Source organism: Clarias gariepinus, chromosome 21 (assembly GCF_024256425.1).
Source record: "Clarias gariepinus isolate MV-2021 ecotype Netherlands chromosome 21, CGAR_prim_01v2, whole genome shotgun sequence".
NCBI classification, from domain to species: domain Eukaryota; kingdom Metazoa; phylum Chordata; class Actinopteri; order Siluriformes; family Clariidae; genus Clarias; species Clarias gariepinus.
In genome coordinates this window covers 17,729,070-17,746,259 of record NC_071120.1, presented here as the reverse complement: position 1 = coordinate 17,746,259, position 17,190 = coordinate 17,729,070, and the positions used below count along the sequence as shown (strand labels likewise).

General features: G+C 37.5%; 1 protein-coding gene and 1 long non-coding RNA gene across 2 annotated transcripts in view; one reads left to right on the top strand and one right to left on the bottom strand.

Moving 5' to 3' along the window:
• The window catches only part of edil3a (EGF-like repeats and discoidin I-like domains 3a), a 209,566-nt gene that overhangs the window by 174,526 nt on the left and 17,850 nt on the right, over positions 1-17,190 (bottom strand). The gene's annotated exons all lie outside the window — the stretch shown is intronic.
• On the top strand, positions 9,171-10,129 carry LOC128509670 (uncharacterized). The gene is made up of 3 exons (XR_008356068.1): positions 9,171-9,248; positions 9,632-9,724; positions 9,842-10,129. It is a non-coding gene; the product is annotated as an uncharacterized LOC128509670 (long non-coding RNA).

Genomic DNA, 17,190 nt, shown 5'->3' with positions numbered 1-17,190 from the left:
GTGATCACAGTCATTATGACCATGCCATGATTGTTTGATTGACAGACAGTAAGGAGCTGTTCAGCACTCAGAAGCACATAAAAGGTCAACGACAGTAACTCAGATACCCACTTTATAATTGTAGTGAACAGAATAGCATCTTAGAAGGCACAACATTTGAGAGAGTTGAGCTACTGTACAACAGAAGAAGAATTGAACAGGAAAACCTGGTCTGATATGAATGAGGCTCATGGATGATCAGGTCAGAACCAACATCATGAATCTACTGTATGTGACCTGCCTTATGCCAATGTTTCAGGCTAGTGATGGGACTTTGAGACTGTTACCACCAATCAGTCATTGCTTAAACTTCAACCGCATTTAAGTACTGTTGCTGACCATGTGTATCCTTTTATGGCAACGATTTACCCATCTTCTATTAGACTGAAGACATCGAACCCAGTGCTCTTCAAAGGCCTTCCCAGACCCAGGATGTGAATCACAAATACCAACTTTAGACTGTGGTAGATTAGGGAATTTGGAGTAAAAAACTAAAAAAAAAACTACAAGGATTTGAGGACCAATGAGCTAGAATTTAAAAGAAACATTTCGAAATCTTGTAAAATCCATGCCATAAAGCTGTTTTAAGAGGAAATATAAAGGTAACCAGTATAAAATTGTAAATATTCACTTAATGAACTGGCTTTCTTAGCCAGTTTGTTGTTTCCATCAGGCCAGGTCAGAGGTTTGGTTCACATCAGGTGTTAAGTACTTGTCACATTTCTTTTTCATAGACTCAGGAATAATATTAAAAAACAATAAAATTGGATCACACTGGATGCCACGAAAATAGTCTTTTGAGCAACTCGAGGCATATTTGTTCTTATCAAAGCCATATGGCAGAAAAGAACAATCTTCTATCACACTGCATTAAAATGACTGAAGAAAAGTGTATAGTAGTGGAATCTTGCTAATTGGATCCAGTAGCTGGAGGGATTTTGCATCTGTTGGCTCGAGGGAACTTGGTGCAAAAATAAAACAAGCGGAGAGACTTGCTGCCAGAAAGAAGGCAACCAATCCAATAAGGAGATGAAGAGAATGTAGTCTTGGATAAGCTTGAGGCTTAAAGGACCAGGCATACATTAAGAAATGAGAGCATTTAATCATGAAAGGCGGGTTTGCCTCCGACGAGAGTCAGTTCAATTGGTAAGAACATGTGATAACCACAAATCCATGTGGAAAGATCAGTAAGGAACATGGAATTACATGCTACGTCCCAAGCCTGTTTAAACATTTTTAATTTCAGTTGTATTTGTAGAGCATTTTTAACAATAGCTATTGTCACAAGAGTTTCGCAGAAATGTGTTTGTCAATTTCTAATGAGAAAGCCAGAGGCAATGATTGTAAGGATACATTTGGCTAGACAACATGAAGAGGAACCTGTGAGAGGAACAGACTCAGGAGGGAACCTATCCCCTTCTAGGTAAAAAACAAATCATGGTATTATTAATCATTAGTCTTCCACAATTCTACACAACAAATATAACAGTGTATTGACAGGATATTTGTTTTGAGAATCATAGATGTTTATGATTACAGCCTGCATTTTTTTCCAGCAACCATTTCTGACAGTCAGCTTCTACTGTATTGGCACTAATGCCAAGTGATAATGGCACAAAACAAGGAGATTACAATAGGGTTTTGGATGGCGAGTGCTTCACTGCTCGTTTAAAAGCTTTGTACAACAAAGTGACAACAGGACACATTAAGAATGCGATCCTTTGACAATAGAATGAAAGATTTTTGGTTTTTAGTTTACTGACCAGCTAAGGACCTACAGTATAGCCCTTAAAACCTCCCTACAGATTTTCTACAAAAAAGTCACAATTTTACAGTCACAATTTAAATCCTTTTACATGTTTCATCGCATGAGTCTTTCAACACAATAGCCTCAGAATATTTATTGTTGATTGGTTTGACACCAAAAGCAACCCTTAAATATGTAGCAGCAGTGTGGCTTGGCTTTGGTTACTGTGGGGCCCGTGGTTTCACTCTGTACCACTTCCTTCTCAGTTTCAGACTGTTTCAAAATGCTGTTGGAGCATTTGATCTTAAAAAAAAAGAAAAAAAAAGGGGAAAGTCTTGTTAAACAACCCTTAGAATTTTCCAAACGACCCACTATCTATGTAATTATTTTAACTGGTTTATTGCCTTTTTGATAAGTGCTTCCATTCCGTCTGAAATACTTCCAAGCAAGCAACAATTTTGGAAAATTGCTCACTGTAGGATGGAGATATTGGGCTTTTCTCAGGGGAGAAATCCCATGCCCTGGGTCTGGAATTAAATCCAGGTGGATGTAAAATTGTAAGCAAGCATAATAGCCGTCAACTAGTATTCAATGGTCCAACAATCAGGCAAGTACTGCAGACCAATAAGGGATAAAACAAGACAAAAAAATGTCTAACCCAGAATGACAAAACTATTGAAAGAATGGACATGATTGATGCGGTGGATCCTAGATCAGCAGTGGAAGATTTACACAGCAACTTTCAGCTTCAGAGATATTAAGGATGCCATGACTGTAAGAACTCCCTGGTCCCCCAGGACTGTACATTGCCCATGCTATAATATAGAAGTCACTCCTACAAGCTGCTCTTTTCTTTCCAGACTGCTAACACACACAAAAAAATATCTTGAGCTAAAACAAGAACAGAGACTCGTAGATTCAAATAGACAGGGTTTCTCTGCAAACTTTCCCAAACTATCAAAAGACCTTCAGTCCTGTAGAGATTTACCATGGAAGAAAATCCTGCAGAGTTCTTACCCTTGTGCCCCACTTAATCTGATCCATAAAACATGAACCAAGCTTTGAATACACATGTTCTGGCTTTGGGTTTCAAATAGAAGGGCTGCATTTTAGAGATTTGAAAATTTAATTGGGAAAGGGTTGAAACATGGAGACATTAGAGAAACATGGCTCATTAATGTCTGACTCATTATGCTAGATTGTACTGTACTTCCTGATGATGTTTACATGTCACTAGTGCATGAGGAGTGGGAACTATCTCTAAACAGAGTAACTTGACATGTTCTCACTTCGGTTTGTGGGACACGTCTTGGCCAAAAAGTCTTGTACATTCTTTTAAAGCTTTACAAAAAAAGCATGCAGGGGAAAAAAGCAACATTTAGAGGAGCTCAGGTGTCCTAACAATTCAGGATTGAAGGCTGATTTTTGGATCAGAATATTGTCACTGCTTACAGTCTAAAAAAGAGTTGTTGTTAGGTTCTAGCAGGATTAGCTGTGAGTAAATGAGGTTGGCTGTCAAACCAACTGTTACCGTGAAAGTTGTTTGTTCTTGGATGGGTTTACTGGCCTTTTCTTGTAAAAGCTACAAGTCTGGTGATCAAGAATTTTCTTGGCAATCATTTAGTCATTTCATCCATTTTCAGTTACTGCTTCATTCTGCCAGGATCCTGAACCTATCCTGAGAAAGCTGGCGATGCTGTAAAGACAAACCCTGAATGGGATGCTGGTCTATTAGAGGGCAATATGCAGGCACAGTCATACCTAGGGCCAATTTTCCATAGCCAATCCACACTGTAATAAAACAGAATATGTGATCAGTCAGATTTAGCTGAACATATGGCATTGTGTAGTATTACTTTTTAAATTATGCAGAGTGCACATATTAACATAAACAAATGACGTCATGAAATCTCATAAGGACATTGCTACTAGATCTGTGACAACAGAATTACATTAACACAATTAAACATGTGCAGTAGAATAGCACAGGAATAATGTATTACAGCAACCTGGGCTCGATCCTCAGATCAGGCGAGAGCAATTTCTTTCAGGGCTTTAAAAATACATAAACAAATCATGCTGGATGAAACAAAAAAAAAAAATCCAATTATGTGAAATAGATGTACACATTTGAATTAAACTAATTAAATCAGTTATTTGTTAGTTGGCCTATGGCTTGGTGCTGATTTTATTTTAAACCGAATGATATGTGGAAGACATGCATAGAAACTCATAGGCAAACACATACTGCTTATCCTGTACAGGGTCATGAGGGGTCTGGAGACTATCCCATAAAAAAAGCAGGGTACAGTAAAGCAAAAGTTTCTTTTGTATTGGTGATTATTTATAATTAATCATAGTAATTACTAAGTAATTTTTAAGTAAACGTGTCAAATGGCATATACTACATACATACATCATTATACTGCGCATATGATGTTTATAGAAAGTGTTGCTTCGTTTATACTGACCATACTTAGAGTATGAGTTTAATATTTTGCATTTTTCACAGGTTTTATGTTGTTTTTAAAATGACAAGAGATGCACCTAGACCCCTTCAGCATACCAGCTGTCCATCACAGGTCCTTCCATCACCCACTTAAAGATGGCTGAGGATGCTACCAGTCCCAGACGAAGCATTTGACGATGCATCATCTTTCTCTAGGATTCGGTGCCAGCATGATTGATGTCTCAGATGCTGTGGAGTCTCTTGCCAGCTCTATCTTCCCTTTTCTCTCCACCCACCATGTCAGCCTTGGCTCAAGTTCAACAAACACTTGCTCTTATGAAGACGTGTGAACCTGGGACCTTTAACACTTCAGTGTTGCGCCAGGGTAAGGTGTAAGACGATCCAGGCTAAACAAATCATTCTCAAGTGTCATAAAGGCCATGACTTGTTATGGTATAAGACACCACATGCAGGCAGACACCAGACGTGGGTAAAAATGATTAGCTGCCATCAACAGGCCTTGCACAAGGTCTAGAAGAATGAGACCATTTTTGGATAGACTCTGCAGCATATGGTCATGCTAACAGAAATTCTGGGATGTTTAAAAAATTCCATCTCTATAAATCTAACAGGAGTTTACATCAATGTGCAGGAGAATCAATTCAGCTTATGAGGTAGCATTATTTTCATAATTTATACTACATTTTAAACAGGGACACTTAACGGCCACTTGTTAATGCATTAAAACAACTAATCCAATCAGCCAACCATGTGAAAGCAGAGTAATGCATAAAATCATGCAGATGCAGGTCATAAGTTTCAGTTCATGTTCACATGGAACAGCAGAATGGGGATGAAATCATAACCTAAATGTAGTAAAGGACCAGGTTATGCCATGTATAAATTTTTTTCTCTGATGGCATGGGAATATTCCAGGACTCAAACTGTGAAAGAATGGTTGTGGGAGCACGTGGGATCATATTCTCACACGAACTGGACACTATAATCACAGCTATATCCAGTCAAATTAAATATTAGATTGTGTTTAATGTTTTTGTTGGCCAGGCAGTGTACATTCTGCTACTGCCAAGTCAGTGGCTGATAACTGATAATTGCATGGTCTTGGAAGTATATATTATTACATATTTCTTAAAAAAAAGACCAATTCAGTAATGTACTGTAGATGCTTGAAGCAAGCAGATTTAAGCAAAGAATTACACAATCCAGCACATTAGAGCTTATGCTTGCCTAGCTCGCTACCTGATTTGCCCACATCTACTACTACAAAAAAATCTTTTACTATTTGGAAATGTTAGTTTTGATACTTTTCACATTGTAATTTTCATCTTATTACAGTTCTACAGTCCTACAAATAGCTGACATAACCAGATAAATCAAGTAGTTATAGTGTCTTTAGAGATAAAAACATATTGTTCTGTAGAGAGCATTAATAGTGAAACACAAAACTCTCTCTCACACAAACACACCAACACAACATACACACACACACACACATCTACATGCACACAATACTGCCTGCTGAGAAACACATTTGAAGGTGATATGATATAATTAGAAATGTATCAGTGAGCATGTGATTAGCCTGAGTCTGGCAGGTCTGGGAATATGAGAGGACACCCATGGCAGCTGGGCCAGAACACTGAACTACTGAGCATGCTTCTGAATTATTCACAACACACAAAAGCAGTTGGGAGCATCTCAGTGCTATCTAAAACGCCTGACTATACAATATAAATAATTTAAAAAATATAATAATAATAATAATAAAAGATTTCTCAGTATGCCGCAGCCATGATCAGACCTCCTGCTTCACATCTGAAACACTGGCCTCACAGGCACTCCTTTAATGGCCCTAACATGTGGAAATGGCTTGGAGCGAGATCAGCACTGTTCATTGTACAGTATGTGTCAATAACTCCGAGCCAAGTTTCCGTACTGTGCAAATGGTGTTTGTAAATGATTGTGTGTACAGTTCTCACCGACAGATGCGTCTCTTCCGCAAGTGAGCCACAATTTACTCAAAAATCTGAGCCACCTCAGCTGGGATCATTCACAGATGTACAGTCTTCTTTAAAATGTGTGTACCATTCAAATGTTTTACAGCAGCTTTGAGTCTCATCACTGTACTGTGCTTAAAGTCTTCTGTACATGTCAATCGGTTTTCCACCTGCATTCATGAGAAATTTCATCAAAAGTATTAGTTTGACTTAAACGCCCTTCGTATTATAGTTCTAGTAGTAAAAGCCAAAGGAACAAAAAAAGGGGGAAAAGTGACACATCATTAAAAAAAAAGCATAAAGATGAGCCTAAACCCACACATTTGTCTTACTATCCTAGTGGGGACCTTCAACTGACATAATGATTAATGCAGCTAATTAATGCTGCACTACACCTAACTCAACTCTAACCTTAACCTCAGTAACCAAATACTGGAATACCGTTGCACTTTTTTAGTTTGTGTGTGTTATAGTGTGTTTTGTGTTTTGTGTTTTTTAGCCTCTAGTTTTGGAAAAGAAAAAAGCACTTTTCATTATGGGGACCAGATAAACAGAGGCCCCTATCAATGTCAATCCTCTTTAAAGCATCCGCTGGTGATTACACTTCAAAATGCAGCCCTGATAACAGGCATTGACATCCTCTCTCTCTTTCTCTGTATAAACAACTGAACCGCTTAACCTTGTAAGGCCAATTATGGCAATTAAACACTGTGGCTAATTGCCATTAGTGGAGCACACTTATGTTTCACCTCCTTCAGGGGGTTCTTTCATTGACCTATTCTGTCTGGCTTTTCCCTACCCCTTTCAAAAACAGCTTATTGTTCAAGTGTGGGGGCTTAGCCATGGGTGAATCATATCTATTTGCAGCCATCAATATATCATAAGGTGCCACGCCATGGTCAAACGAGAGAAAAATTTTACATAAAAATCCACTATGTGCTTTATATGAATACAATTTTTATGAATATTTTGGCCAAAAATACCTTACTTAAAGGACACAAATATGTTACGTTTAGGGGTCTTATAATCATATATTATGACTGAATGGTTAACTTTTTTTTCCAAAACACAAACTAATCATACAATAGTAAAGTACTTTTTAATGACTTTTTGTATTCCAGAAAGCTAGTCTATTATCTAGAAAGCTAGATTATTCAGCCTAGTCATAGGGGGTTGAGTATTGTAATGGGGATGTAACTAATAAATGGTGTAATTAATGTCATTATCCCATCCATCCATCTAGGAACCTCTGTAGTCCAACTAGGGACTGTGAAGGTGAATGGTGACCACTGTATCCATTCTCATCTACAACTCTGGTCAACATTCACACATGCCTTCATACACTACGGGTAAATTGAGAACACCAATTAGCCTAATCTGCATGTCTTTGGACAGTGGGAGGAAACTAGACGACCCAGAGGGAAACACCCCAAGCACAGGGAGAACATGCAAGCTCCATGTGCACAGACCTGTGGTGGAAATCGAACCCGGACCCTGAAGGTGCAAGGCGACAGTGCTAACCACTAAGCCACTCCGCTGCCAATGTAATTATTACTGGATTTTTTTTTTTCTGGTATTTTTGACCCCATGTCAGTAATGTTTTATGGACTAATACGTGCACACCTCTAAAGAGATTGCGCTGTAATTTCCCTTGTATTAAATAGCCAGGAGAAATAATCCCAGGTAATATACAATATATATTCCATCCAAATGTGCATATTGGTAAAGATAGCATTATATCCTGCAGCAAAAAGAGGTCTTTCTATTGTAAAGAGACAGAAAGCTCTGCCATCCACCACCAGCTAAAACAAATCAAAACTAAAGTATTAAGTTTAAAATGGAGAAAAGCTAAATACTATAGACCAGTAAGGCAGTTACGATGTTAACACAGAGAAAACCTATGTATTTTATAGCAGGGCTCCAGACAAACATAAATCCTTTGCCTCCTAAACCTGAAGTAATTTATAAAATGTTTAGGAGCCATAATGTAACCCTTTTTGGTATCGTAAACATCAACTATTGAAGCCACTCAGATTTAAACTGGAGCCGTGGATACCAGAAAATGTAAGCGTTGCTAACACTGTCTAATAATGATGACTGATTACTGACTGAGCGTGGCTGTGATAAATTAGGTTCTGTATCACAGTCATCTAATGTAGGGAGTGAGAGAAACATGTTAGAATTTTTTTTTCCTTGGCCATTTAGCTTTCTTGTCGTTGGGTTCTTGATGTTAGCTTACGGTTTCTAGATACCCAGCGGGCACAACACATGTAATCCACGTGGATTTCTGGTGGATATTTGGTGAAGTGGTGGATCCACCAATTTTCACCTGATATCCACGTTGATTCCACGTGGTTTTAGGCACGTGGAAAACCTGTTCTAAATTAATGTGGAATCCACATGGAGTTTTAGATCTACATTATTCTTCGTGCATTTCCACGTGGATATCACGTGGAAAATAATTTCGTACAACCTATTGATGGTTGCTTGATCTAATTTTGAATGCATATTTTGTATGTTTTTACATAAATGTGACAATCATTAATTAACATTAAACACACTCTAAAATAAAATGACGCATATGACGCGTCCAATGTGTTCTAAAGTTGAACACATGAGCCAAAATGTGTTCTAAAATGGCATTTTCAAAATGTGTTACTGATCGCCTAAATGCCGCATCTGACTACAACGTACACTGGATTTACAAACTAAAAAGAAGTTTAGAACACCGATGTGCTATTAGAGGCGACACATAGGCGTCGCTGCACAGAGTGACTTTGCAGTCTAACGAGTGGTACTGAGCATGCGCAGTAATCAGCCTTTCCTGGATCCCTTTTTTTTAAGTGGAAGCGCGAAACATTTATAGCTAATAAAAAGAAATTAGAAACTTCGAAATTTGTTTAAATTTGTGGTCTGCTGAAGTTACAAATTACCCGTGGCAATTGTGTTTCATACAGAGAACATTTGTGTGTGATGTTACAGGGTGAGCACTGAGGTAAGCAGTAATATTCTAGTATGTTCTGTGGCAGTTAGTGTAGGTTCTAACCGACGCGGTTAGCTTGATTGTGAGTCTATGTATGTAGCTAACGTAGGATTCAAAGCATAATAGGCAATTGCAAACGTTAATTTGTCAAAAATTATAAAAACAGGCTAGTATTTAATGAACAGGTATAATTTGTCATAAATGCAACACCATCATCATGTATAATATATTATATGCACTGAGGAGTTCTGGCAGTGAACACTAACATTCACTTGCAGAATATATGTTCCATTAAATTTCTAAGAATAGAAGTAGGAACTTTTCCGTGTAACTTATGTGGTTACTCTACCCATTTATTTCTTTGAAGATAAATAGATAAGTTTGTTTACTTCTAGATTCCTTACCAATTCACTTATGTTTCAACTAAACATGAAGGTATCATGAGGGGATAAAACATCATTTGACAGCGCTGTGCAAATTAATAACTGGTAAGTAATTGAATAGTGCCTTGTGGTCGTGTCTTTTTTTATATTAACACAATGATTGTATTGATAAATTTCAGTCCATGCATCTAAATTATACTAAACATTTTTGTCCTTTGACAGACAGTGTAGTAAAGGCGCATGATGTTACAGAAGCCTTTGCCCTCAGCACCATTGCCAATCGGTTACGAACTGCACCTAAGAGGAAAGAAAGGCTGGATGCAGTGTCATTTATTAAGTGTTAAGTAAATGTTTTTGTAATTTTGTTTCTTTTGCTGTTTGAGACAGTTTTCTATCTTCTCTTAGATGTTTTTTTGGTTTAATTAGTCTTTTAGTATTCACATTTTTATGGTATTTTAGTATTATGCACTACACCCAGTTTTTATGTGCATTTTGTATTGTTTGTTTTGAAATATGAATAAATTATTGGTTATTACAACTTTTATGTAATTTGTGTTTGCTTTACACTTGATGTTGTAGACATTTTAAACTTTGCAGAATTTACGTTGAACACAACACGTATTTTCCATGGGCTTATATCCATGTCTTTTCCAAGTGGTAAAAAACACGTGGATTCCATGTGTCAAATCCACATGGATATGGACTTGCCTTTTACGCCTAAATTACCCGTCTTTTCTACGTGGTGAAAACACGTCTTCTTTACGTGGTTTCCACGAGTTTGTGCCCACTGGGTAGCCAGCTAAGCTATGTCATGCCTGTTATTAGCAGGGCACTATGTGAGTTTTAAAAGCTACCGAGAACATAAAAGGAAATAAAGCAAAGATTTTGTGTGGGGGGACGTGTCTGGATAAAACTAGTTACAACATTAAAACATTAGGTGCACTGGTGACAGTTTCAGTTAACTAGAGCCCTGTATAGTCATGTAATCTACTAAAGCTTGAGCATGGCCTTAAACTCTATGACAAGTGCCTAAAAAAGATAAAACTTATAGTGTATGTTTGTATTAAAATGAAGTGCATGCAGTATGCACTCAATTTTTACTGTGACGATCATGCATCATGTGAACTACTACAGAAGTTCTATTGCAACACTACTTATCAGACATATGTCTGGAAATCTCATCCTGTATAAATAATACATTATAATGCACAAATTCCTTTAAATAATTTACCTGCCAGTTTACTTCCTCAAATTCTAACAGGGATTTAAATCTCCTTCCCTAAGGGCAGAACTCTTCTTTCTGTATCAGTCAGATTCAGAACACGATCAGATTTTTTTCTACCCTCATGCACTATTCCCTTATTTATAAGTAAATACATACTGTATGTGTATACCCTTGCTTGTCAGTTCCCATCGCCATGGAAGTGAATTTCTATTCAGCGTCTCATCGCATGAGTAACAATATACTGTATTCATTTTTTTATTTGTACCTATACCTTTAAATGTCTCTGTGCACATAGCACAGATGGATGACAAATTAAAAGAACAACCTGAATAAATGACTGGAGAAGCATAATGAGCGCAGTTGCTTCCAGACAGATGTACAGCATGATACAATTAAGCAATTAACTTCACGCTATACACTTTGGCATGCATAAAAAATGCTGAACATGCTCATCTGAGGTCAGTTTCAGAAGATGGAAGGAAACAGGGTTCATGTGTGGGGCAGGATTGAAAGAGCTCAGTCACCAAAAACGCAGAGTGAATAATGGTCAGGCTGACGCATTAGTGGAATGTTAAAATAAAATTAAATTGGCAAAAGTTCTTCAGGTGATAGAGAACATCAGAGCAATCAAGGTTTCAGCAGGACTTTAAGGAGTCCGCAATTACATACAGATGGAAAATATAGTGGATATTACAGAAGGGTTATGGGGCATAAATTCCTCATTGCAACGATGAATGCACATTTGAAAGTTCAGTGGTGCAAAAGCAATGTTCATCAGGGATATAGGAAAAAAAAAGTTATATACTCAGATGAGTCATCCCTCACTACAAGTGGATGAGTGCGTATGTGGTACACCGGGAGGACTGTGTACTTGTCCTCATTGTAGACAAGGGTCATCTGTAAATCAATATAAAGCTCTTTTGACTGATAACTCTTATCCTATAATGAAATATTTCTATCCTGATGGAAGTGAACTCTTTTAGGATGACCCTGCCCTCATTCATAGGCCTCGCTGAATAGTTTAAAGAGGATGAAAATGACGTACAATCATAAGATAAGCCCTTTACACTCACCACATCTCAACTCATCATTAAATAGAAATGATTTTTTTTTAGTCTTTCTCTTGGTTGCCTCATGTCATTCTGGAGCAGGATTGACTAAAAACTGTACTGCCCTACACCACCAGAATATCCATACCTGCCAAGTACTGTTCATGGTCACTTTTAATTTAAAATGGCAAAAAATGTTGTAGTGCATGCCCTCTGTTTTCCTTCATCTGTATCTGGATGGCATATTCTATCAATTTGTGCAAGTATGCAGCCTGCAGTTCTAAGGTTCAGTGTTTGATTGGCATAGTTAATCAACCTAATTCATTAATTGAATATAATTTCATCCATGTTGGCTTTATTTACCAAAAAGTGAAGCTTCTAAAAGGCCTATAACTGGCTGTAAAACTTACAGCTACATTATTTCGAGCAAAATAATAAATGTATATGGATTTTCTGCAGTGCTGCTTTCATGGAATCTGTTGTGTAGTCATATGTAGTCATATATCATTTCACTTGATAGATAAATCCACACCCAGAGAGCAAAATTACAAACAAATACATCCATTCTGAAAGCCTGAAAGCTATGAAGGCCTGATGCAACAGATGTGACTGCATAATGTGTGGGTGAGTTTGAGCCAGGAAAAAGAAAAAAAAAAGTTTACTGGGGGTACAGAAAAGAGCAACTCTGAGATAATAATCTTTGCAAAAGTGAAAATAATTATGCAGGAATGGAAAACAAGATGTGTAAAGAAAACATCCACCCTGAACCTTAAACACAATAAATATATTTATGTTTGTCCATATTTGTGACCTGTATAGCTGTTCTGGTGCTGATTTGTTGCTGCATTTTCTTTATTCCTGGAAAAGCTTGGAGATTCTCCGAGCTGACATCACAGAAACACACTGCTAGCACAGTTATAACAGTGTCTAATTGGAATCTCAATTATATAAGGGACAGTGTGATCAGCTTTTGCCATTACCACCTAAAAGCAAACAAGTAAGCATTTATTTTCTTATTCACTATCTTACGGTGAGAGTTAGGGTCATGCTATTAGCAAAACAAACATGGAAGTAATGAAGATAACTGTTAATGACTTAATGTTCCAGAATTCATTAGTGTTGATAGTGGTATTAGCATACATTTTGAAGCGATGGAACCTGAACTTGAAAAACCATACATTATATCTTACACTATACATATATTAAAAATCAAGGACAAGGGCATGCCTTTGCATTGATGAGGAGGATTCGTAAGTGTCTTTACATCGAGCAGCCATTCTCAGTACCCAAGATTCGCTTAATTATCATGAACCGCTGCAAGCTGCATTGCCTTTCAAGAGAAACCACCGGGGTTCAGAAGACAAAAGATAACTAACTGCTTCCTTGTTCTACTTCTGATGCCAGTTTCCCTCAGAGCACTGCTTTTTTTCTTTTGCAAAGATTCTGCTATAATGAATAACATTGGCATGCCTCTTATTGCTTTCAAATTGCTCGACAAGTCTCAGGGGGTTGAACCCGCCTCAAGTCTTACACTCGTCCCAGTGTGACCCGATAATAACTTGAAGACAGTAGGTTATTATTTGAATGGTGGTCATTATAAACACAAACTGCTGCATATAATGAGTTTCAGAGAGTATAGAAAGATTATTGATTGCTCTGTAGAAGAACTGCTGTCTGATCTCTCAGGTTAGATAAGGAAAAGATCATTACCGTAACCAGGGTTAAAACCTTTGGGTCGACAGTGTTGTGGCTGAAAGCTCATTCTGACTGCTGATTTCCTCATTTTCACACTTCTAAACCGTTAATGTTCTGCTCAATCTATTGTTAAAGGGCACATTTATATCATACAGTTATAAAATCACTATATCGTATAGAAAAAATGTGTTGAACTTAACCCGATTGAGCTATCTCTACCACTCGATTGAGGAATGCTATGCTTAAAAAATCTAACAGCTGATGATGTGCCTTTAAATAGTATGCGTTTCTACTGTAATTGCCATGAAAAATAAATTGGATACAATACCCAAAAGCATGCTGTTGCACCAAAATATAAAATGTGTGACTTACTTTTTTTTTTTATCAATATTATTATTATTATTATTATTATTATTATTATTATTTTGCAGCACAATGACATGGTGATTGGCCCAGTGGCCTCGAATCTCCAGGCTTGAGGGTTTGATTTCTTTTTCTGGTCTGTGGTGTGTACTGTACAGTGTGCATGTTCTCTCCATGCTTGGCGGGCTTCCTTTCCTCAAACATCCAAACACATGCAGATTAGGTTTATTGAAATGCCCAAATTGCCTGTAGTGTGTGTGTGTGTGTATAACCGATATAGTGATATAGGAGATTAATTATTATTATTATTATTATTATTATTATTATTATTGATGTTGTTGCTGTTGCATTTGTAAACATACCTTTACCATAAAATGACATCTCAACCATTTGGAAGAGGTCTGTGCTTGGGTCTGTTCCTCCTATTATTGACCCAAGGAAATAAAAAAATGAAAATTAGACATTGCTATAAGTCGGAATGCTACTAGGGATGAACGCTGCACCTCCTGTCGAAAATCATACTATATTCGGATTACATTCAAATAGGATGCGTCAACCAAATCAATTCTATTTCCAAGCTATGGATTTCCTGGCCTGCTCATACATTAGATTAGGTACTTTTCTGATGACATTGCTGATAACACTGATACCGTTGAAGGTACTGTACAGTTTAAACAAAAAGAAAAAAAAAATGTTTTGACACAATAAAGCATTTTCAGCAACAAAGACTGTTTGCCTGTTTGCCTGGGGATGTGGAATCAGCAGCACAAACATGTTTGAGAGAAAACTCAAATATGCCAACACCGTCTTCATCACTTTTGCATGACAAAATAATCCGACACTGCAACGATATCTCTCTCTACCCTTTTTCATGCCTGCTTTCACCGCACTGTTACTTTTAAAATATTTGTTCAGTTTGTCATACCTGCTTTACAAATGGGCACAATAACTAAAGAAAGACTCTTCCAAACCTTATACGCTTCATTTTAAATTCTAAGACAGCGACAATTGCAAGATGCACTGCAATATTTAAAATGCATGTATATATTAGATATAATATATAGATATAATATATTAAATAAAATGATTTATCTAAAAAATATATACAGTATACTGCTGCAGCACTGCAACATTATGCAAAATTATGGCAGTAGCTTAACTCGAATTGTGTGAATGACAATCCTGGTTAAGGTGGCCTGGAGCCCACTGCAATCATTCTCATGAACATTAAGTAAGTGGAACACCTGACCAAATAACTCGCCACTAAAATGTAAACGAGTCACTTCTGTACTGTACACACAATTATTCACAGACACCACTTGCACGTTACAGGAACTCGTCTGGTAGTTATTGACGTGTTTAGGCTATTAAAGGAGTTTGTGGAGAAATCTGAGAAAATCAGAGTCTGGTACTTGAGAGCTAGTGAAATGCTGGAATTTGCGTAGCAGGAGATTATACAGGGAAATAAAGGGAGTTTTCACTCTCGTAACCATGTTCTTTTATTCTTCACAATCTGAATATTGGTCAGGCCTTAAACAAGCCAATCGGCTTTTTCCCCTATTGTCAACTTATAACTTATATAACTTATATACGGTAAGAAAGACATGTTGCTCAGCAGTAGCTTATTTACAGTACATAGACACTGAAATGGTGCATTCGGAAGAGGAGTGGCATGATAGCCACTGAATAGCTGGAGCATTAACACACAAACCCATTCTGGGTGACCTCTGAGCCCTATCTTAATAGTCAAATATGGTGCCTTTAAATCAATCATATTGATAACATCAAATATTATGCTCCTGGTAGTACTAATGACTGTACAAGAAAGCATATACGTACACATCTTTATTCATAGCATGAATGTTTTCAGCTCTCTATCAAAACCAACATGTGCACTTTAACTTCTAAGTCATTTACATTTCACACTGGGATTGATGGGTAATCCTTCGAATGAATTACATAGTAGATACCACATGATGCCGCATGCTAATTGCACTGAATTCTGAGCAGTAAGATCTTCTCGTATTTCTAAAGTGAAGCCTTTGTGATTAAGCAGATACGAGTCTTCAATATGGGGACACCCATCAAGGGATTAATTGAGCACCAAACATTGAAGAACAGTGGCCTAGATTTATGAAACTTTAGTCTGGTGTTAAAAGATAATTATAATTGCTCTTTCCAAGTGTTTTATATAACGGATGTCTAGGTGTTATTAAACCAAACTGGAACAATGGCTTGATGTAGTGGCTTCAAAAAGGCAGAAAAAAGCAGATCTTTTGCATACGATATTTTTAGAGGAGACTAAGCAACAAAAACAAAAAATTAACAAAAAGTAAAAGGATTGGTAACAGTAATCAGTTCACTGAATTATGTGTAATCATTTAGGATTTCATCACTATAAATATAAAGTAATGCATGCAATTATATGTTATAACAAGAATTGGCAAAAATAATTCATTGACAGAGTGAGACATTTTTGAAAATGTCTGTGCACTTGTGTCCGTTTTTCTAAACCGTTCCTATTCAGTGTGATTGGAGCTTAAAGCATAGCAATCATGGATCTTTGCCAGAGAATTTGTGCAATTTAGAGTCATGATCTGCTGAGCGACTGCCGTCTTGGCGGCGTCCAAATCACGGTTCTCTTTTCTACAAATAAAAATCTCGCCGCGGTTTGTCTGTTTTATGATCATCACTATCCCAAACGTGATATCACTGGAGGCTCCACACAGAAGTGAAGCTGTCAGCAAACAGGCAGGGAGTGTGTTATACTCATAGATAGGAGTGAGTGGGTGGGTGGAGAATGTCACATGGGCTCTGGAGGCTCGCGAAGTTGCACGGAAAAGTTTCAGAGACTTTCCCCAACTAGCGAAGAAGTCCTTATTCATCAGATGACATTTCTGGGTTAGCTAGCTCTCAAAGCATTTTTGACTTTGGCAGACCCAGCAGCCTGTAACGAGCTCCTCCACATCTGCTCACCTTTCATAGAGTAAGTTCCTGAATGTGCAAAGACAGATACATTCTCTGGCTCGTGCTAAATTTCATTCCACTGCATGCAAATGCAGTTTATAGTACAGGTAGGCCCACACACACACACACACACTCTCTCACTCTCTCTCTCTCACACACACACACACACACACACACACACACACCTGATTGACATGTAAACTGTAAATTAACGAAGAGTTAACAAAGCATGGTGAGTAATGTTAACAGGCCACAGAATGATGAGGACATGC